The sequence below is a fragment of the Hyperolius riggenbachi genome, chromosome 11 (assembly GCF_040937935.1).
Source record: "Hyperolius riggenbachi isolate aHypRig1 chromosome 11, aHypRig1.pri, whole genome shotgun sequence".
NCBI lineage: Eukaryota > Metazoa > Chordata > Amphibia > Anura > Hyperoliidae > Hyperolius > Hyperolius riggenbachi.
This window is the reverse complement of record NC_090656.1, coordinates 102,452,880-102,475,375: the sequence shown is the minus strand read 5'-3', so window position 1 is coordinate 102,475,375 and position 22,496 is coordinate 102,452,880.

Below are 22,496 nucleotides of genomic sequence, written 5' to 3'. Positions count from 1 at the left end.
CATTGGCAGGGATCTAATAGACGCCTATGTTAAATATTGGCAATCGGGTGCCCATCCAGTCATTTGGGTGCGAGTAGAAATTAATGATGGTAGCCTATTGTAGATGCAAATGCAAAATTTGGGCTTATCATTATTTTTTAGGTTGCATAGTTAGTTTTGTTAAAAAAAAGACATCTGTCCATCAAGTTCAACCAAGGGAAAAAAATCCCTTTCCTGAACCTGCACATATCACACTTAATCCAGAGGAAGGCAAAAAACCTAAACAGGCCTGGGCCAATTATCGTTAAAAAGGGAAAAATTCCTTCCTGACTCCAGATTGCAGTTAGATAAATCCCTGGATCGTCTCTGCCTGGTATTGCCTAGTAACTATAGCCATGGAAGTCCTTTAATGCAAGGAAAACATCTAAGCCCTCTTTAGATGCAGAGATCTTTATCTCTATCTCTTTACAGTAAGAGTGGATAAAATCTGGAATATCTTTCCTCGCAAAGTAGTTTGCCAATGCCATAACTACTTTGCGAGGAAATACATTCCAGATTTTATCCACTCTTACTGTAAAGAACCCCTTCCAAAATTAATGACATTTTTTCCCCTCCATATACAGATCATGTCCAAGCCTAGGGACAACAACTCATCTGCCAAGCTTTTGTTGTTTCCTCTGATGTATTTATACATGATAATCAGATCACCTTTAAAGGATACCCGAGGTAACATGTGACATGATGAGATAGACATGGGTATGTACAGTGCCAAGCACACAATAACTATGCTGTGTTCCTTTTTTTCTTTCTCTGCCTGAAAGAGTTAAATATCAGGTATTGAAGTGGCTGACTCATTCCTGACTCAGACAGAAAGTGACTACAGTGTGACCTCACTGATAAGAAATTCCAACTATAAAACACTTTCCTAGCAGAAAATGGCTTCTGAGAGCAGGAAAGAGATGAAAAAAGGAACAATACTTCATAGATTTTAGCTCTGGCATACTTCAATGAATGTGTCATTGAGAAACAACAGTTAAAACAGTTAAAACCTAAAAAGTAGATGTAAACATACCATAACACTGTGGAATATCTTAAAAAGTCATTTTTAGGAGAAGGAAGATAGATATAATCATTTATTTCATTAGTTTATTTTCATCTCGGGTGTCCTTTAAGTTGCCTATTTTGCCAAGCTAAGTAAGCTCAGTTTGTCCAACCTTTGTTGGTAAGTAAGAGACCTCTTTGTACCTGTTCTAGAAGGTCAATTTTTAATGCATTAAAATGCCCGAAACTGTATTCTATATTCTGGGTGTGTACCCGCATGTGATTTTTACAGAGGAAGTAGTATAAAGTCTCTAGAAATTTCATTTAAGAATAATGCTTTGATGTTTGACAAAAATGTGTGGTTTGCAGTTTTTTTTTTGTTTTGTTTTTTACAGTTTTCGTAATATCACTCTTCCCGTGTTGTCTTTATTTTAATTCTGGAGTCCCACCTTATTTTTTGTAGTGTATGCTTATATTTATATTTTAGCCTTTTTCCTCTGTGTTAGATAGTATTAAGGAAATAAGGAATTTATTTTTGAATAACTTTATTGGTGTGTATAAACTATAAAATATCATTGTATTTCATATCAGTTTACTGCAATGTTTTTAATTAGTGTTACACAAATGTAAATCACACTAAGCAATTTCTATTCATTAACATCACAAATGGCAAAGTGATACATTTTTGGTTATGAGTTTTTGAAACATCATTTAAATATAACAATGACATTAATTACTGATGCTGTTTGTAAAATGATAATAAAAGCATTATGAATGATGAAATACATTTTTAATTACAGAAAAAAGCAAGATCTGAGTAACCCCCACAAATTGCTGCTCAGTAGTTAAAGTAAACTGGCGTATAGTCAAAACTTTCTCCCTTTAGTTTTAGATTGATTGGGTGGTACGGTCACTGCTCACTAGGTCTGTATTTGTGTGTGAACCTGATCTTGTATTGTTTTGGTCCCTCTTGCACTTTGTCTATCCTCCCTTTGGGCTGGTGCACTCCAGAGCGGTTCTGGAGCATTTTTTAAAAAGCGCGCAAGGGGAAAACCGCTTGGCTAATGAAAGTGAATGGGCTGGTGCACACCAGAGCGGTTCATTTTTTCCACAAACGCAAACTCAGGGGCTGCAGCATTTTTTAGATTTCTTAGACATTTCTGCCTCAATGTTAAAGTATAGGAAAGTGGAAAACCACTTTGAAAAACGCTAGATCAGAACAGTTTTCCTGCTCAGTAACAGCTTTACTGTAACAATATTTGAAATCTGCTACACAAAAACGCTCCAGAAAACGCTGGGCATGTTTAGAAAATATCTCTAAACATGCCTAGAATCGCTGTGAAATCTGCTTCAAAAACCTCTAGTGTTTTGCGGATCTGCTAGAGGTTTTTGGTGTGCACTGGGCCTTTGTTTTGTTTTGTGTGTTCCTGGTTGTCTGCTTAGATGTCAGTTAATAGGTCTCATTGACTAAACATGTCCATTAACCTCCTGAGCGTTACGCCGCTCAGGAGGTTTTGTTACTTTTTGCCCGATTCTAAAATTATTGTCCCAAATGACTGTAAACCATTTAGCTAGCACTAGGTTAGCGATCCCCGCCACTCCCCCGTTAATACATTACCCCGCCTGGATCCAGCGATCGGCGCAGCCTCCTCGGACAGCTCCGGTCTTTACTATGGGAAAGATTACACATGACGTCATAATGTTGCCAACGTCATGATGTCATGCGCAAACCCAATCCTCCCCATAGAGAGACCAGAGCGGTGCATGGAGGCTGCGCAATCGCTGGATCCAGGGGGGGGGGGGGGGGGGTAATGTATAAACGGGGGGATCGCAGGGGAGCTGCGGGTGCCTTACACATCCTAGTGCTAGCTAAATGGTTTACAGTCATTTGATACAATAATTTTATTTAGGGGGACTCCTGGGGCCACAGAGCTTTATGCCCAACACAGTGTCGGGCATACTGCTAAGGAGGTTAATGTTACAATCCTGTGGCTGATCCATTGTTTCTAATAGCTGTTGTAATCCATCAAAATCAATCAGTCATGCCCATTAACAGCCTAATTCCTGCTAAACAATTCAATCAAATTAATGGACGATTTTCAGACTGATCCCATCGATCTGATTGGTTAGAGGGAATTCGAAGATTACTGCAGCAATCCATTGGATACGATTGATCGGCCGCCATATTGCATTGATAATGGCCTCTGAGCTAGCCACCTTAAATATTTAGATACAGGGTTTCCTAGTGAGCCCTGCTGTTGCATTTGCTCAAGGTCTAGTTCTGTTGACAGCCTTATGCTCAGCTCTGTGTTCCTGTTCTTTTCCTGATAATCTGTAATCCTTGTTGCATGTATCCTGATCCAGTAAGAGGAGGTGAACAGCAGTGAAAAGTATGCCCCCTTTGGATCTTGGTGGAAACTGGCCCCTCGTCGGCAGCTACTGTTTATGCATTTGCATTTGTTAACCCCCTTAGGTCCAAAAAAAATCCAACACACTGGTGGCTGAAGCAGGGTCCTGGTGCTGCTGTCGGTCCTTGCAGGTTGTGGAGTCATTGGAGCAGTGGCATGGCTGCAGTGGAGCTCGGCTAACTGCCTTGCAGAGTGGATGGAAGAGATCGTGGGTGCGATGGAGTTGCAAGACGAATGTGCACTCCAGCGTTAGGTGGGTGGTGGTGGCCACGCCAGCTGTCGAGGAACCATTATGATCTCCTGCTTGCAATGTGGTGGTGGTGGTGCTAGTCGGCCAGGCACTAGTCCCGTGGGACGGTGGAGTAGCATAGGGGGCCGCGCTGGAAGCAGAGCCAACCGTGGTGGTCTAACTACTCACAGAGAATAGTGTTGTGAGGTGCAGAGATGATTGACATCCAAGATGGAGCCACAAGAAGTGGTAGATGAGGCCTGGTTGATAGGTCATGGAGTGAGATAAAGCTGTGGCCCTGCAAGAGGGGCAGCAGTACTGCAAGTACAAACCTACCTTGGTATGTCCCATGTGCAGTGAGAGGCTGGGAGAAGTCGCGGGGGGACCAGCTGTGGCTTCCCTCTGTGCGGCGTCCTCCATCCACTGGCGGCGACTATGGTTGCCTGTGAGCAGCGGGGGAACAGCTGAGGTTTCCCTCTGTGCGACATTCTTGCCTAACTCGCCAGCGGCTTGTAGCAGGGAGCTTCTTAGGTAAGCTAATTGCGTTGGCTGTATCAGCATTGTTGTCCAGGCTGAGAGATGGGGGTGTTCGCACGGACTTGTCTGCTGGTTCCTGGTAGCAGCAACGGCGTGGGCAGCGAGGACTGGCCACATGCAGACCGGATCTCAAGGTCTGTGATCGAGTGTGGGCCAAATAATAATAGAATAATAGATACTATGAATGTAGAAAATAAGAGAAAGGGCTGGAGCCCTGTGTGCCGTGGCTACCTAGTCCGGCGCAATTGTTGAATGCATCCTGATCCTGTTGAAGCTTTTGTCTGCAGTTTGAACCTGTTCAAAGGCTCTGTGGCCTGCATAACTGTTTCTAGATCTTAGGCACTAAGCTTTGCAACAGACTGTATGAGTTATATGCTCCCTTGTACTGCCTGAGGAAGTGGGATATACCCACAAAACGTGTTGCAACCTTCTGGAGTATGTAAATAAATAATCTTTGCAATAATCTGCATCCTTATTGTCTGTATTGAAGGGGTAAGTCCACCTCTACCCACTTTATTTTAAACTTTTTAATCAAGCGTTTTTGTTCTTTTGGCGCCTCTGTACTACTACATGGTCAATAAGTCCACCCTTGGGGGGGGGGGGGTATTGGCCCCCTTTCTTTCCTATCTACAGAGAGCGACTTCTTAATCCTGAGTAGGGACAGGTCTAATCTCCCCACCTGCTTATACAGTGTTTACCTGGACGGTAACCCTGGTTTGTGAGTATTAAATTATACTTATACATTCATCTCTACTACTACTTGGGCTCTCGGTGTCCTCCTTTTTCTGTTCCTAGATGTTACACATTCTGTTTCTGAATCAAGAATCCTTTTATTGAACTATAAAGTCTACCCTGCCTTGGATGTTTTCTGATTCACAAACTTAATGTAAATAAATGGTAAAATTATTTCATTTGAATCTGCATTATTGGGGATTACAGCTGCACAGAACTTTGCTAGTCATGACATTGGGGAAGGGGTGGCATGTCTGTAATTTGCTGTTATTATTACTACTAGATGTTGGCACCTGCTTCACTATGGGGGTAAGGAGTGCACTCCCTATCTATCTGGATGTAGAATGTGCCATCCCACTGCATGCACACTCACACCATCTTGCAGCACCCATGCCACCCAGCAGCATGTGCCTCATCTGTTCGGTGCCAAGCCAAATAACACCGGGGCAGGGCAAGAGGATATAGTGCGTGGAGCAGATGGACACAGCGCAGCTGCCAATCAGAATGGGTTAAGGCAGGAGGGGCTTGTGCAGGATAGGACATACAGACATTTGGCCAATGTCTTGTAAATTATTATTAACCACTTAAGGACCATAGTCTTACATCCCCCTAGCGACCAGGCTATTTTTTACAATTAAGGCCATTGCAGCCTTAACCCTCCTGGCGGTATGAAAAATTCCGCCAGGGGGCAGCGCAGCAGTTTTTTTTTTGTTTTTTTTTTAAATCATGTAGCGAGCCCAGGGCTCGCTACATGATAGCCGCTACTCAGTGGCATCCCCCCGCCCTCTTCGATTGCCTTCGGCGATCTCCGATCAGGAAATCCCGTTCAAAGAATGGGATTTCCTGGAGGGCTTCCCCCGTCGACATGGCGACGGGCGGGATGACGTCGGCGACGTCGTGACGTCATTGGGAGTCCCGATCCGCCCCTCGGCGCTGCCTGGCACTGAGTGGCCAGGCAGCGCACGGGGTCTGGGAGGTGGGGGGGCAGCGCACCGCAACGGATAGCGGCGATCGGGAGCGGGGCGGCGGCAATCAGTGTGCTGGCGCAGCTAACAAAGTGCTAGCTGCGTCCAGCAAAAAAAAAAATTAAGGAAATCGGCCGAGCAGGGCCGGAGAAAATCTCCTGCGCGGCTTATCCTGAACTACGCTCAGGGTTACCGCCAGGAAAGATAAGGGTTTGTTGCAGGGCCGTACAAATCAGCACACAAGTGACTCCCCCCCCCTTTTCTGCCCACCAACAGAGATTTCTGTTGGTGGGCTCTGATCACTCCCACAATGTTTATTTTTTTAATTTATTCTTTTGTGCATTTTTTAATAAATGTTGCTATTTTTTTATTATTTTTATAAATCCCCTCCCTCCCCCACACCAGCCAACCACACACATCAGCCTATGAGAGCCGATCGCTTTCTGTGCTTCCCAAGGGGACAGCAGAGTGACATGGCTGTCCCCAGCACAGCACTGCTGTAGATCCCAGCACTGTACAGTGTAAATAGATGGCAGTGGAAGTTTCCAGAATTCTATTTGTGACTTTCAATAGGGATGCCCCCAACAATTTGCCAATGGACAGTTCCCAGTGAACATCAGCTGTTTGAGTCTGTGATACTGAACAGATAGGATGATTCAATCCGCCCCCTATACCTCGGCATTGGGCTAAACTTTGACCCCCTACATCACAGTCAGAAGACACAAGGCAGCCAATCAGGCTATAAAAACGCATCAGCATCAGCCATGTTCTCAGTCTCTGTCTGCTGCTGTAGTGAGAGGAAGGGAGAGATATTGTTGGAGATAGGGAAAGTGTTAGTTAGGCTCTTGTTAGCTTTCTCCTCACTGAAATGTGTTGCTGAAAGCACCCCAAAAAGCTCTTTTAAGGGCTAATATTCTTCTGGTTTTTTGTGTGTGTGTGTGTGTGTGTGTGTGTATGACACTGACACTGCATAGATACAGCCGTGTCTATTACAGCTGGCCCTTGCTGTACTGTGCCAGCATTACCATTGTCAGCATGGTACTGTGCCAGCACTGTATTACCAGTGTCTATCGTTCCACTGTATTTGTGATAGAACTTACTACACCAAAGGTCTCTGTGTGGGTGACGCACTAAATAGATAAAGCCCAAAGTCTCAGCTGGCCCTTGCTGTAGTCTGCCAGCACACTGTATTACCACCAGTGCATATCTTTCCAATGTATTTGTGATTGAACTTACTATACCATAGCTCTCTTTGGTGGTGACACTGCATAGATACAGCCCACAGTTCCCAGCTGGAATTTGTAGTCCGCAAGCACACCGTATTATACCAGTGCATATCTTTCCACTGTATTTGTAATTGAACTTACTATACCATAGCTCTCTTTGTGGGTGACACTGCATAGATACAGCTGACTGTCTCAGCTGACCCTTGCTGTAGTCCGCCAGCACACTGTATTACCACAAGTGCATATCTTTCCACTGTATTTGTGATTGAACTTACTAAAGCATAGCTCTCTTTGTGAGTGACACTGCATTGATACAGCCCACAGTCTCAGCTGGCCCTTGCTGTAGTCCGACAGCACACTGTATTACCACCAGTGCATATATTTCCACTGTATTTGAGTTTGAACTTACTATAACATAGCTCTCTTTGTGGGTGACACTGCATAGATATGAGACATATAGACATATTTGAGCCACTTGAGGGGAAAGCTCAGTGACAGAGCTGTGCTCATACAGCACTGCAGGAGATCACAGCGCTGTACATGTACATAACGGCTGTTTTCAGCTGTTACACAGCCTGTCAGCCGCGATTGCATCTAGCAGGCTGAACATGGAGCTCTGCTCCGTGTCACAGCAGGGAACAATCGCACATGTGCGCTAGTGTTCCCTGCTAATCTCCGCCCCAGGACTTGACACCAATCGGCATTATGCGGTCCTGGGGAGCCATCTTGCTGCCGCCGATCGGCGTTAGGCGGACATAAGGTGGTTAACTATCGGTATTTATTTCTGCACAGGATCTGGACTAATGTGAATATGGACTCATTCAGCCTGCTATTCTGCTGATGTTTTTTACCCTGGAGCATGTTGTACTGTAAAATGTAATCAGAAGCTCATATCCAGGTAGGTACAAGTTCTGCCACTGTAGGAATGAACAGGACTGAAAAAAAAATTGTACCCGGACTTGGATTTTAAATGGAATCTTGATTTAAAAAAAGATCTGAAATGTCTATAAAGTGATAAATGTTCACGACAATAAAAATAAAATGGAGGAAACACCATCATCATTTCTCTTTAAAGGGCTATATTAGAATTCATTTATTTTTGCTGGATCATTAAGTTAAAATAAATTAAGATTGCCATGCTTTTAGTCCAACATCTTTTTTTTACTGCTTTATACTGCGGGATCATAATCCATATCCAATAGTGCAGCCATACCAGAGACATTGAGAAGATGAATGGATAAAGAATATCTTCCTAGATATTAATCTGAGCCACAGTCAGACAGCAGAGGATCGTTAGGAAATAAGCAGCAGGCATGAACTACATAGGCATTCCTCTCTGCAATCATTCTGCCCTGCAAGTCATCCTTTAATTGCATCTTCATGCTTGCCAACAGGAGTTTTTGATACCTAATGTTGCCTTCAAGCAAAGTATTGAAGAGCCAAGCTCCTGGTGGCCTCACGTGCTGGAGATGGAAATGTGATCGATTCATCAATCAAATGAATGCCTCTATTTCCTGTTAGACTAATGTGGAGATTAGATGCACACATATCAATGCTTTGTGGGATATTCAGCATGAAGTATGAGAAAGCAAACCAACAAAAGAAAGTATGTGGAGGCTGCTATCTAATATTCTTTTAAAAACATGCCTTGCTGTCCTGTCATGCTGTTGTTTGTCTTTAGTAAAGTCTGTGTCACACATTTGGAACATGTACACATTACGAGATATCACTTGGAAAAAGCATACAGCCTTTGTAGTCAGAAAGGAAGGACACCTGATTTACATACTAGGGCTAAATCAGGCACTCGGGGTCCAATTTAATTACAATTTCCAGCATGGCAGGATAGCAGTTGTTTAACTAATGCAAATAGCAATTTGTACTATTCACTTATACAATAGTTCTAGTTTAGCTTGTCTGACCATTAGATAAATAAAGGTGCGTACACAGGCACTACTGTAATGAACGACGGGTCCGTCAGACCCTCCCGCTGGGCGGGCGTTCTGCCGACAGTTGTGCCTGTGTACAGTCTGTCGGCAGACTGATCAGGCTGTTTCTGAACGATCCACTGAGCGGATCGTTCAGAAACAGCCTTATCAGTCTGCCTGACAGACTGTACACACGCACTACTGTTGGCAGAACGCCCACCCGCCCAGCGGGAGGGTCTGACGGACCCGTCGTTAATTACAGTAGTGCGTGTGTACTCACCTTAACTCATTTAAATGTCTTTCTTTTCATCTGATTTAGTTAGTGAATTTAGATGAGGGTGGGCCTTGTTTAGCGTAACAAACAAGAGCAGCTGTAAAGCATAGTGGAGATGCCGCCGCAACAGGGAGCGGCATGGCGGCTATCTCCGCGTCTCAGCCGGCGGTTTCCGCCACGCGGGTACATGATGGAGTTGTGCCTGAGACTATGGTGAATGCGGGGGAGGCCGCCACAGCGCTGAGCGGCATGGCGGCTGTCCCCACGTCTCAGCCAGTGGCCTCCGCCGCGCTGTTACATGATGAAACTTTGCCTGGTCCCTCAGTCGCACATAGACTGAGGTCTACGCGCGCGCACAGACAGGACCTTTATGCAAGCAGAAGGGGAGTCAGCTGATCAGCCGGTCAGCTGACTCCAACACTGATCCTGATTGGCTGAGTGACTGGGGCGGCGTTAAGGAGCGCTCCCAGTATATATAGGACATGCCTGTCAGTTGTTCTTCGTCTGCTTCGTTGCATATGCTACGTGTTAGCACTCAGACCCTTAGTCAGATCCAAAAGTGTGCTAGAACCAGCAGGAGCTGGGGATCCACACTTAGCCAGATTCTGTTGATAGCTTAAAGTACTAATTGAATTGTATTATTTGTTATGACCCTCTGCTAGCCTTGACTACTCTTTTGTCTTTTGATTCTGTGCCTTTGCCTATCTGATCTAGTTGCCGACTTAGCTTATACCTCATTCTGATTCAGTCTTCTGCCTTTGTACTGTATCTGTCCGTGTGTTGCCGAACCTGCTTGTCTGACTCTTCTGCCCTCACCAGTGAGCTTAGTCCTGGTGAGGGATTCTCATTTTAGTAATCACCTGCTCCTCAGGTGGATAACTGCAGTATAGTCTGAATTACCTGCTCCTCAGGTAGATAGCTGCAGTACAGTCTTAATCACCTGCTCCTCAGGTTGATAGCTGCAGTATAGTCTGAATTACCTGCTCCTCAAGTAGATAGCTGCAGTACAGTCTTAATCACCTGCTCCTCAGGTGACTAGCTACTACGGTACTGTCTGGATCTCCTGCCCCTCAGGTGATCACCTGCTGCAGTACAGTCTGAATCACTCACTCCACGAGTGATCAGTATACATTGTCTTACTCTGCGTCACCCGCTCCTCGGGTGAAACTATCACTAACTCATCTCTGTCTCCAGCCTGCTGGAGTACTGATTAGTGTTCTTTAGAGATACCTCCTCCTACCAGCTCCTCTGGGATAGTGGGTATCTCTATCTATATTTACTGTTGCACCAAACACTTATCTTACACCTGGGTGTCCTGTGTCTTGCTATACTTGCATTATTGGTGATTCTGCAGATCACCACATAATCAGGTATAACATCTGTATTATTGGTGATACTGCAGATCACCAATAATCAGAAAATCTGTTCTTGCTGACACTGATCGTTACAGCAGCTCAGCAAGTGCGAGTTCACAGTGCTCAGTTACGTTGCAGAATAATGCTGCATGTCAACTCAATGTCCATACACTTCTATGGGCCTGTTCACAGTACTACGTTGTAACTGATCACGTTATTCTAACTCGTTGCATGTAGGCTCTGGATTAATATCTATGTTCAGTCTCCATTGCGGTTTACAAACATTTTAATGCATGCGCTATGCAAATGACCATTGTGAATCTACTATTTAATAAAAAATCAGTATATCCCCCACCTCCACTGCCTCAGCCTTTTTAGCCTCTTGTCCCCATGAATTCATGCTTGTAGTGTCAGAACCACAAGCAGCATTTATTTAATAACTAATTATTAAAAATATTAATGAAACTGAAAAAAGTGTTCACCGTTTTCTTTTTTCGGTATACTCCAATCTTGTCTCGTGCAATCTTCTTCTTTCTTCTGTTTACTTGCATTCTGAAATGTCAGCTTCTTCTGACATTTTCATCTATTAACATCTTTCTTGTTTCAACTTCTTTTCTTCTACTGTCCCATTCTCCTCTTTTTTTCTTCTAAAATGTAGATTTCTCCGCCAGATAGGAGTTCCTACAAAACCTTTAGATTAGGGAAGAATTTGCACCATAATTAGCATGCCAATGCCATACATGTTTTTGAAACTACCACAGTCAGATTGCCTGATAGTAGTGAAGCAAGTACCTAAACTAGGTGGACAGGTGAAACTAGAACATTGATCCTTGCACCACCTTGCACCACCTAATTTATGAAATGGGAAAGGATAGAAAGCCAGGATGACTTGACACAGCTGCTGTCTTCTGTATCAGTGCCACATTGTGCTGAGAGTCACAGTCAAAACCAGATCATCCACAAGGGAAACCTAGCCAGTTACCTAGGGCCTGGAGTGAGTCTGGGGCCTGGTGGATGCTAGACACTACCAAATCTTACTTTAAATAATGCAGGTGAACATCAGCAGTGGGCAAAACTAGCTGTATTGCTTAGGGCCCATTTTGAGCTTAATCCTTTTCTGGTCACAGTCTGTGCATTGAGTAATGTGCCCATCGTCACCTAGGTGAGTGTGGTAGGGTCAAACTGGCTGCAGCAGCGTTGTTGCTAAGGTTGCTGAAGTTTTTATTGTGACAATGTGGGTGGAGAAGATGGGACTAGTAACCAAGGAGGCGGTCACATACAGTATAATATGCAGTAGCATTCTGTGTGCTTCTTCCAGAGTTCTTCCAAGAATTGATTACTTTCAAATTAATACAAAGGGCACATTATCCCACCATGTACACTAGAGGTTGCCCTAGGCATGACCTCAACCTACAAACAGAGCTGTTCCTGGCTATTTTGGCAGCTAAGGCAAGGCAGCTGTTTCCTCACCCCCATTCCCTTAACTTATGATTAGGAAGTCTTTATCCCACATTAATTGACTTTACAGACAGCAATGATGAATTGATAGTAGGTTAGATACAAAAATATTGTTTCTCAAAATGAGTCCATAAATAATATATATGATTGCAATGCCAGATACACCTCACTGGCTCCAACTCACTCAACTCCTATAACAAATTCTTCCTATAAATGTTGACAGGTGTGTAGCCACTATTTGTATAACGCCTGGGTCTTTACAGGTTTGAGAATCCGAAAGAGTTGTAACCATTAGACCAAATCAAAACAATTATAGCTTAATTAGATCATAAAAGTACCTGCCATTCATTGTTATGCTTTTCTGGCAACCTTTGTTATGTTAATCAGTGGTGCCCTTTTAGGCGTTAAAATTACCACTCCTCCATGTCTTAATGGAGTTAGCAGTCACATAAGCATTGCATAAAGCACAGTTTTTTTTGTTTTCCCTCAAGCAGCTATCACCCCAGGCATCCACTGGTTTGTCTATGCCTAAAAACGTCCCTGCCTACAAACATCCCCAGTTGTGCCTATTGCTTATCAGTAAGGTCTCTTGTCCTGTAAGAAGCTTATACACTGCAGTGCAGATGGTTACAAGAGGAAGATTCTTGCACTTAAAATTAATGAACATTGACTTTTGACATGGGTCTGTTTTCATTTTGAGATTACTGATGTATACCAATTCCAAGGCCAAACTGAGGTCAAACTGTGGTTAAACTAAACTGAAATTGAAAACAAACTGGTCAACTGATGTAAATCTAAAGTTGAACTGATGAGAAACTAACGTAAATACCATTTCTGTAATGGATTTTTTTTTAAATGAAAACACTATATAGTATTTTTATTTCTCTAATGTATTTGCAATCAGATAGCTTCTAAACATTTTTTGTAGTTCAGATTTAATCTAGAAAGTATATTTTAGATAACTCAATAAATGAGAATATAAAGAAACAACCTAAGCCCCCGTGTAGCAAAACAATGATGTTTTTCTGTGTATGTCCTTTAATGTTAATCAGATTATACAGTACTAAGAGAGATAAGCAAACAGCTATGGTAAATTTCTGTAAATCAAAAATGTCCATATCATTCCGAGGTTAGCGCAATAAAGAGCTGAATTGAATTCAATTTCTGTAGTTGGTAATAACATTCTGCACAAAGGCTATTGAGTGAAAGTACATAAAAAGCTTTTTTTTTAAGGTCATGATATGATTAGACTTGTATATCCACTTGAAGACAAAATGCAGCAGATATTAATGGACCTTCTACTCGTGGCAGGTATGTACCGTACCCAGACAAACAGGACTTTCTTTGCTACTGTTTGATTAATGGTTGATTATTACTGTTTAAACTTTCAATTCATAAAACCCTTATGCTATAGAATGGAAAGCAGAGTAATGAAATGTGAAGAGTATGGTTTATTATTTGGCTATTAGCGAAGATGGATTCAGATTAAAGTAAATTCTGTCTTTATTGTCAGTCATTTTGTTTAGTTTATTTAAAACTACAAAGTAAATATTTGGGGAAAAGATGCTGGATTTGTTGCGTTGACCACCAATCAGCTGCAGGGACAAGTAGAAGACTCTGCAACTTACCTCAGATCATGTCCCCTTGTGGTTGGAACTCAGTATGTTATTCAGTCAAGGTCGCTGTGTGGCTAAATATTTTTTGACAAGCACAGCTGCTGCCCAGTCCAGATCTTATGGAGACCAAGCTATTGGAGTGTTTTGCCTGCACAGCATTGCACTGTATAAACCAGCCTTCATATGTCCCTGTACCTCTGTGCAGCAACAGGGTGGTATGCGTAGTGTCTCCCACTGCTCAGTGACATACAGGAAGTATGTCACTGTGATTCCCATTGGTTTGTGTGGCATTGCACTGTGCTCCTGTTGTTCACACTCACTGCGTCAACCATTGGCTTTTATTGCTGCATAATCCGTGCAGGAGGCATGTATCATGTGGCAATGGACTGCAGACTTTGCATCAGGAATGCAGAGATTTGGATACTTCCAGCATACCTCGTTGCATTGTGTGAAGTGTGCAAGTCTCCCAAAGACTTGCATGGCCCTTGCATCGTAACACGGGGCAAGGCCAATAGGTAAGCATCAAAGGGCCCTAAACCGTTCACCAGATTGCATGATGGGGAACTTGCATCCTCTTTCAGTAGAGATGGTCAGTGAGATGCAAATAACTCCAGCTTGTATGTAAATGTAATGCAAATTGTATGTGGTTTGAGATGGTCCATTCAGAATTGGCAGTAAGTGTGAAATCCAGAAGACAGTTTGAATGCTTAGCAGTTTGAATCACACAAGTATTTTAAATGCAGTATAAGGATTCTCATATGATTTACATACATTTCTGGAGGTATTGCAGGGAAAAGCAGCCATGCTTAGCCACCAATAGCATTCACATGCAGTGCTTGTCCATGATTGCCAATAACTATGTTAGCTTGGATATTTAGGAGCAGAAAGACAATCAGTCCCCCCCAAAAAATACCCATAGCTAGAGAATCCCAAAGTCTGGGCACCAGCCTCAGTTTTAAGAATTCCTAATACATTTAAATAGTCTTTCCCACACAGACATAAAATAACATCAGAGTCAGGCCTGGAACCCACTGGGAACCACTGCAGTGTTTTAAAATTGCCACATCGCTGTGTGCAGCGATTCCTAAGGCAATTATGCTTGTGATTCCCCAGTGCTTGGAAGCGCTGGACAGTAAACTATACAGTGCTTCCAATTTGCGATTCATTTTTTTTTTAAACAAAACTTTACTATACTTACTTGGCATCCTTCTTCCGTCCATAGCCCTAGCCCTAAAGGAAGAGGTCATAGGTGCTTCTCTAGGACCAATCAGAGAAGCACCTATAATCCGAATAATAATAATAATCCAAACATTTATATAGCGCTTTTCTCCTTTTGGACTCAAAACGCTCAAGAGCTGCAGCCATTGGGATGCGCTCAGGAGGCCACCCTGCAGTGTTAGGGAGTCTTGCCATGAACTCCTTACTGAATAGGTACTGACCCTAGCCAGGATTCAAACCCTATGACCTCTTCCTTTAGGGGCGGATCTATGGGCGGAAGAAATAAATCAAGGCACCAGGTAAGTATTTAACATTTAATTTAAACGTGATCGCCCAAAGCACGGTGTAATCGCTTTGATAAGCGATTTATGCAGCGCTTATATACTTTGCATTGAGTGCAAACGCGCCCAAAATGCTGCATGTCCTGTGATTGCGATTACCCCTAATAATGGGTTCCCCCTCACTTACTTTCATTGGCAAAGCATTTTTGGGAATCGCCAGCGATCGTCTGTAATCCAAAACTCTTCCAGAAATGCCATAGTGGGTTCCAGCCCTAAGTAGCATAGCTTAAAAGCCGTTTTGTGGGTGTCCCCCTTCTTCAGAGACCAAAGTACAGTAAAGTATGTACAGTGCCCATACTTCCCTCCCAATCTGTTATCACAACCCCACGAGCGCCGTTATTAGTTCAGGCAATATACGTTTTTTCCAAACCCCTTGTAGACCCTAACTATATTTTTTTCTTTCCCCGGAAAGCAACCAAACCAGTCAGGACATACACATGCACAGGATGTTCAGACCCACCACTCACAAGTCTTTTACCATGGTTGCTGTATGTAACATGGGTTTGTGAATATATTTTTTATTGCTCTTATCTGTATTATTGGATGTGACATACTACACAATGGGTGGGTGGGTGGGGGGATGGGGTTCTTGGTTTCTCCTGTGTTTTTTTTCCCCTCTCATCAGTATATGCAGAATGTTCTTGTCCCTTCCACTAATTACAAATGTGACATGACACACTTCTGTCTCCACAGATAACAGTATTTCCTGATATCTATTTCACTATCTGCAATAGCCATAGCTTCTGCTGTTTGTATCAACCATGGGTTGTTAATGATTGGCCATTATAAGTGACGTCATTTCTAGAAATCTTCACAGAAATGTTGTTCTAGAAGATGAGTTATAGAAGAGGATTGTTGGTGCCACTGTAAACGGCCGATGGAGGTTGATGTCTTTTCCATTTGCATGCGCATTTTCTTTTTTGAGAGATCAACCCTTCATCAACATTGACATTGTTTATCTTTCTATGCAGTCATGTATTGCTGGCATCGGGCATTGGTCTGCTGTGCCTCGCTGGTTGGCTGTCACAAACAATCCTAGTTGTTTGTATGTGAAAGCATTTACTGGAGCATCAAAAGCCATGTCTACTACAGCAGCAATGAGAAATGTTTTCTACATACAAAAAGAGAAATCACACAAAAAAATTAAAAAAAATAAATATTAATTTCCAATATGCCATACGTTTTGTAATATTTCTCTGTTATGAATGTACAAAAACAAAAACCCTGTAAATAATGATAAAAGAATACATAACAATACATTTTCCTTGAGTTCTAAAATCTCAATGAATTAAGCATTTCTTTTTTTGACCTTGGAAGTTGGTTGAACACTTAAAATGTTCGAATGTTTGTGCAGTATAATTTTACTAGTGTTATCTTAAAAAAAAGGAAGTACATATGTTCCTAAATATATGCTATATAGATAGGAAGGCACATTAGACTATACAAATATAAATAAATAAATAACTTCTGCATTTTTGTGACCTGTAAATCATTCTTATTGTTTGTAGTTCTACGTAAAAAAAAACAAAACAAAAAAAATGAAGAAATAAAAAGAACACTTAAACTGCTTTCTTTATTTTCTGTCCACAGCCTCCCAAAAATGTGAAAGTCTGCTTAATAGATATCATTTCCTAAGTAGTAAAAATGTACTCCTGACAGAATTTACACTTTTTGTTTTGTTTTTTTTCGCTGTTTTGATACATTTATGTGGTTTCAGGGTGTCATTTTTAGATGATTTTCCTCCAGCCTGGGTTACTAATGCTGTGTAAGAAGATGATTTAAATGTTTATGCATTATATTTTGAGGATAACTGCTGCCTTTTATTTATCTCTATAAAGTACTCTTGAAAGTCGCTCTGCACATTCATGGACACATTAAATGTGTTAATTGCTTATAAGCAATGCAAATTTTTTCCTTTCATTTTTTTTAATCTTGTGCCTCATTTGTGCTCAAAGTTACTTCTGAATTAAAAGCCTTTGACAGGAAATAAGTAAAGTATATTTTAGCTTCACCATTGTGCCAGGCATTATGTTATTGTTTGCGATAAACAAAAAGCAATTTTAAAGCCTAAATAAACAAAAAAGTTGGGCTTTGTCTTTTCCCAGGTTGGTAGTTTCTGCTAAGAAAAGGAAAAAACTTAGAACACTGTATTTCTCCTTGAGAGATTTTTTTGTGTGTTTTTCCTCAAGCAGATAGCCAAAACTAATTGCCTACAGTAAATACCTTCAGTAGGGAGGGCAAACATTATTTTCATCAACATTGTCATTATCAGTTCATATAGTCACTTAATTCACTGCTGCAGCTTCCTCTTCATTCAGCCAATACCTTTGCTGCTGTATCCTTCTACTGTCAGCCTTTAACAGGTAAAACCGAAAACAAAATCTTTCATGATAGGCAATTAAACTTAATTCTGAAGTTTTTGGCGGTTTCTTTCATCAAACCTTGCAAAATCATATCTGCATTGCTTCGAGGTGATCTTTGGAGCAGCTCAAAGTTTTTAATTGCTCTAAGAATGTTTGCTTGTTTTTTTTTTTGTTTTGTTTTTTTTCCCAGTGATAGAAAGGGTAGTAATTGTATTAAATGAACTGACAGGGGAGAAACTAGTATCTGTTTCATGATAATTTCTTGTTGAGGCTACACGATTTAGTCAACCTGGGCTCACAACTCTCTTAATTAGACATATCTTTGCATTTACACCATCTGGCAAATCTATTCAAAACATGATCATCTAATTGTATGATTGTATTAACCAATGACCAACTGTGCAAAGTGTAAAGGACAATTGAAATGAGAAGACTATGGATGCTGCCATATTTATTTCCTTTTAGACAATACCAGTTGCCTGGCAGCCCTGCTGATCTGTTGGCTGCAGTAGTGTCTGAATAACACCAGAAACAAGCATGCAGCTAATCTTCTCAGATCTGACAATAATGTCAGAAACACCTGATCAGCTGTATGCTTGTTCAGGGTCTATGGCTACACGTATTATGCTGGATCCACATGGTGCGTTCTCGCACTCGATTTCCCGCTCGATTCCCGTCGATTCGTTTATTTCCAACATGTCCGATTTGGATTTCAATGGATCGTTAGGTCGATTTGGCATACTTTGCATGCAAATCGACCTAACGATCCATCAAAATCCAAATCGGACATGTTGGAAATAAACGAATTGACGGGAATCGACAGGAATCGAGCGGGAAATCGAGTGTGCGAACGCACCGTGTGGATCCAGCATTAGAGGCAGAGGATCAGCACAATAGCCAGGCAACCGGTATTGATTAAAAGAGAATGAAGCCTCCATATCCCTCTTGCTTCAGTTGTCCTTTAAGAACCCTGCCAATAAAATGTAATAATGGCTGCAGTTTACATTTTCCCAGTGACATTTTTTTTTGGCTCTGCCCACTTTTTGTAAACTTGACACACAGTCACTCAATGACCAAGTTTGTGAGCTTCCGGGTTCCTGGCATCAAATATGTATGAATAGAAGCAGTTTATCCAGCAAAAAAATCTGATTGGCTGTTTTTTGGCACCGCCCCTTTAGTGAATTTGAACCCCAGTCACCCTATGACTGACTGACTACCAGATTTTAGGCCTCGGCCATTAACAGTGTAAGAATAGCAGCAATTTAAATATTCCTCTTGAAAATCAATAGGTGCATTTTGATTGGTTGTTGTAGGCTCCACCCACTTTCCTTAATATTAATCCCAATCACCCAGTGAACTAGTGTACCAAGTTTGAAAACCCAGCGATTAACAGTCCAAGAGTCACTGCAGTTTACATTTTCCCATTGAAACTTAATTGCTTAAATTTGATTGGCTGTTTTATGCTCCACCCACTTTCCCTGAATTTTCTATCTCAGTCACCAAAATTGACCAACTGTGCCAAGTGTGGAGACTCTGGCTTCATTGCTTTGAAAATGGCAGCCTTTTTAAAAAATTTTCCATAGACGTGAATGGGTGAAATCTGATCGGCTGTTTGCTGAACGCCCAGGTGTGCACTGGGGATAAGAGACCCCCAGAACATATCACCCCAGGTAGTAAGGAATCTGTATACCAAGTTTTATTGAAATCGGTCAAGGGGTTTTCAAGTGATCGCGGCACATGCGTACATAAATACATACACACACACACACACACACACACACACACACACACACACGATCATATATATATATATATATATATATATATATATATATATATATATATATATATATATATATATATATATAATGAATGGGGGATGACAGGATACACAATAGATGCTCTCATTTCAGCATTATGAAGTCTCTAAGGTCCAAACGATAACTGCTGGTGAGTCTAAAAAACAGGTGACAATAATGTTGCCTGATCCAATCGTCATTAACAACCAGAAGGGAAAAAAATGTTCCTTTAGCGATTTCATTGCCCAGCAAGTTTTGGTGACAAGAAGGTTTTTGCTATTAACCACAAAATTACAAATGGATTTTTTAATTTATTTATTTAAGTATTTATATAGCACAGACATAATACGCAGCGCTGTACAGAGTATATTGACTTGTCACTAACTGTCCCTCAGAGGGGCTCACAATCTAGTCCCTACTATAGTCATATGTCTATGTATGTATCTTGTAGTGTATGTATTATAGTCTAGGGCCAATTTTTAGGGGGAAGCCAATTAACGTAATTGTATGTTTTTGAGATGTGGGAGGAAACTGGAGAGCCCGGAGGAAACCAATGCAGACACAGGGATAACAAGCAAACTCCTTGCAGATGTTGACCTGGCTGGGATTCGAACAGGGGACCGGTCATTGCAAGAACACTACCCACTATGCCACCATGCTGCCCAATTACACCAAATCATTTGACTTTCCAAGTGGTAATTACATATGGCCATAATTGTGAAAATGTCTGTGAAATTGTGCATACTTATAATTAGCAGCTTATGATTATAATTAGAAAGATACAATTCTTGCCATTTACTGTATGCAATTGTGTATTATTTACAATGTTAATTCATGAATTCATTAGTTAATGTTTGCATACGTTAGCCCATTGTAAAATCATACCTTACACTGGCTTACATTCTCAAATGTATAAGTGATGTCGCCATCTTTACTTAGCTTTTTAAAACTTTTGATCTATAGAATTCAGAAATGTTGCTGTTGACTACACTTGAGAGGAAACCGTTTGTACATCCAGTCTTAGTCCTTGCCTTACAATACTTAAGACCCATCTGTCTGTTATAGTCATCATCCAATTGTTTAGAGAAAACTTTAATCTTCCTCCTGTTGCAAACTGTAGAGGCCTAGTTTAATAAATCCTTTCTTTTGAATTTGTATCCTATTGTTTCTTCTGAAACGTACTTCTCTTTCTCCTTGTTCCCTTAATTCTGAAGTGGTAAGTAGTTCTGCCTCTGGCAATGTTATATCGGACAGGTCTCCCGAGTCTAGGTCTTGGAATGGGATCTTCTTTCTGCTCATTTAAGGCTTTTACTATCTTACTTAATTCTTTGCCAAATACTTTATTTGGCTGGAAAGGAAGTAGATAAAATTTGATTTTGCAGTCACATTGCCAAACTAAGCTTTTATCATCAGCGTTTGCCTGGCTGCAGTAACTAGGGATAGAATTCTCAAAGCCCTTCTTACTACATCTAAAAGGAAATCTCCTAAGAGTTCTGCATCAAGCGCCATCATTTTAAATATTGTGCATAAGCTCTCCCCCGTTGGCAACAAGGAATGAATGTCGCAGCATTGCAACATGAGACACTTTATGTGTGTGTGTGTGTGTGTGTGTGTGTGTGTGTGTATATATATATATATATATATATATATAAGTACAGTGGGGCTGCAGCACACAACAGGAAAACAGTGACAGGGGCTCTTGGTTACGCTTTAACGCGCTTAAGCTCACCAACTGCGCCAAAGTGTCCCCAATCTGGTGAGTCCTACTCTACCATGCAAAATGCCAGTTTTTATAAGCAGTCTAGTGGGAACTAAACCAAAACCCACCTCTAGCACAGTTAAGTATATAAATGAGTGCTTAGCACATGTTAAGAGAGTTCGTTTGGTAGCTAGGTGAAGGGTGAGGTGTTTTTAATTTCCTTTTTTCCCATCTAGTTGACATTTTAGGGTTTTTGGTTTAGTTCCCACTAGACTGCTTATAAAAACTGGCATTTTGCATGGTAGAGTAGGACTCACCAGATTGGGGACACTTTGGCGCAGTTGGTGAGCTTAAGCGCGTTAAAGCGTAACCAAGAGCCCCTGTCACTGTTTTCCTGTTGTGTGCTGCAGCCCCACTGTACTTATATATTTCTTATGGAGTCTGGGGACCTCCAGCGCTGCGTGCATGCTTTGCATAGAATTGCATAAAAAAATTTGGTTTGTGCTGCTCACCCCTTGGTAATCTATTTATAATTTTCCCCTGTGAGCCTGCATGACCACGCCCACCTCTAGCACAGTTAAGTATATAAATGAGTGCTTTGCACATGTTAAGAGAGTTCGTTTGGTAGCTAGGTGAAGGGTGAGGTGTTTTTAATTTCCTTTTTTCCCATCTAGTTGACATTTTAGGGTTTTTGGTTTAGTTCCCACTAGACTGCTTATAAAAACTGGCATTTTGCATGGTAGAGTAGGACTCACCAGATTGGGGACACTTTGGCGCAGTTGGTGAGCTTAAGCGCGTTAAAGCGTAACCAAGAGCCCCTGTCACTGTTTTCCTGTTGTGTGGTGCAGCCCCACTGTACTTATATATTTCTTATGGAGTCTGGGGACCTCCAGCGCTGCGTGCATGCTTTGCATAGAATTGCATAAAAAAATTTGGTTTGTGCTGCTCACCCCTTGGTAATCTATTTATAATTTTCCCCTGTGAGCCTGCATGACCACGCCCACCTCTAGCACAGTTAAGTATATAAATGAGTGCTTTGCACATGTTAAGAGAGTTCGTTTGGTAGCTAGGTGAAGGGTGAGGTGTTTTTAATTTCCTTTTTTCCCATCTAGTTGACATTTTAGGGTTTTTGGTTTAGTTCCCACTAGACTGCTTATAAAAACTGGCATTTTGCATGGTAGAGTAGGACTCACCAGATTGGGGACACTTTGGCGCAGTTGGTGAGCTTAAGCGCGTTAAAGCGTAACCAAGAGCCCCTGTCACTGTTTTCCTGTTGTGTGCTGCAGCCCCACTGTACTTATATATTTCTTATGGAGTCTGGGGACCTCCAG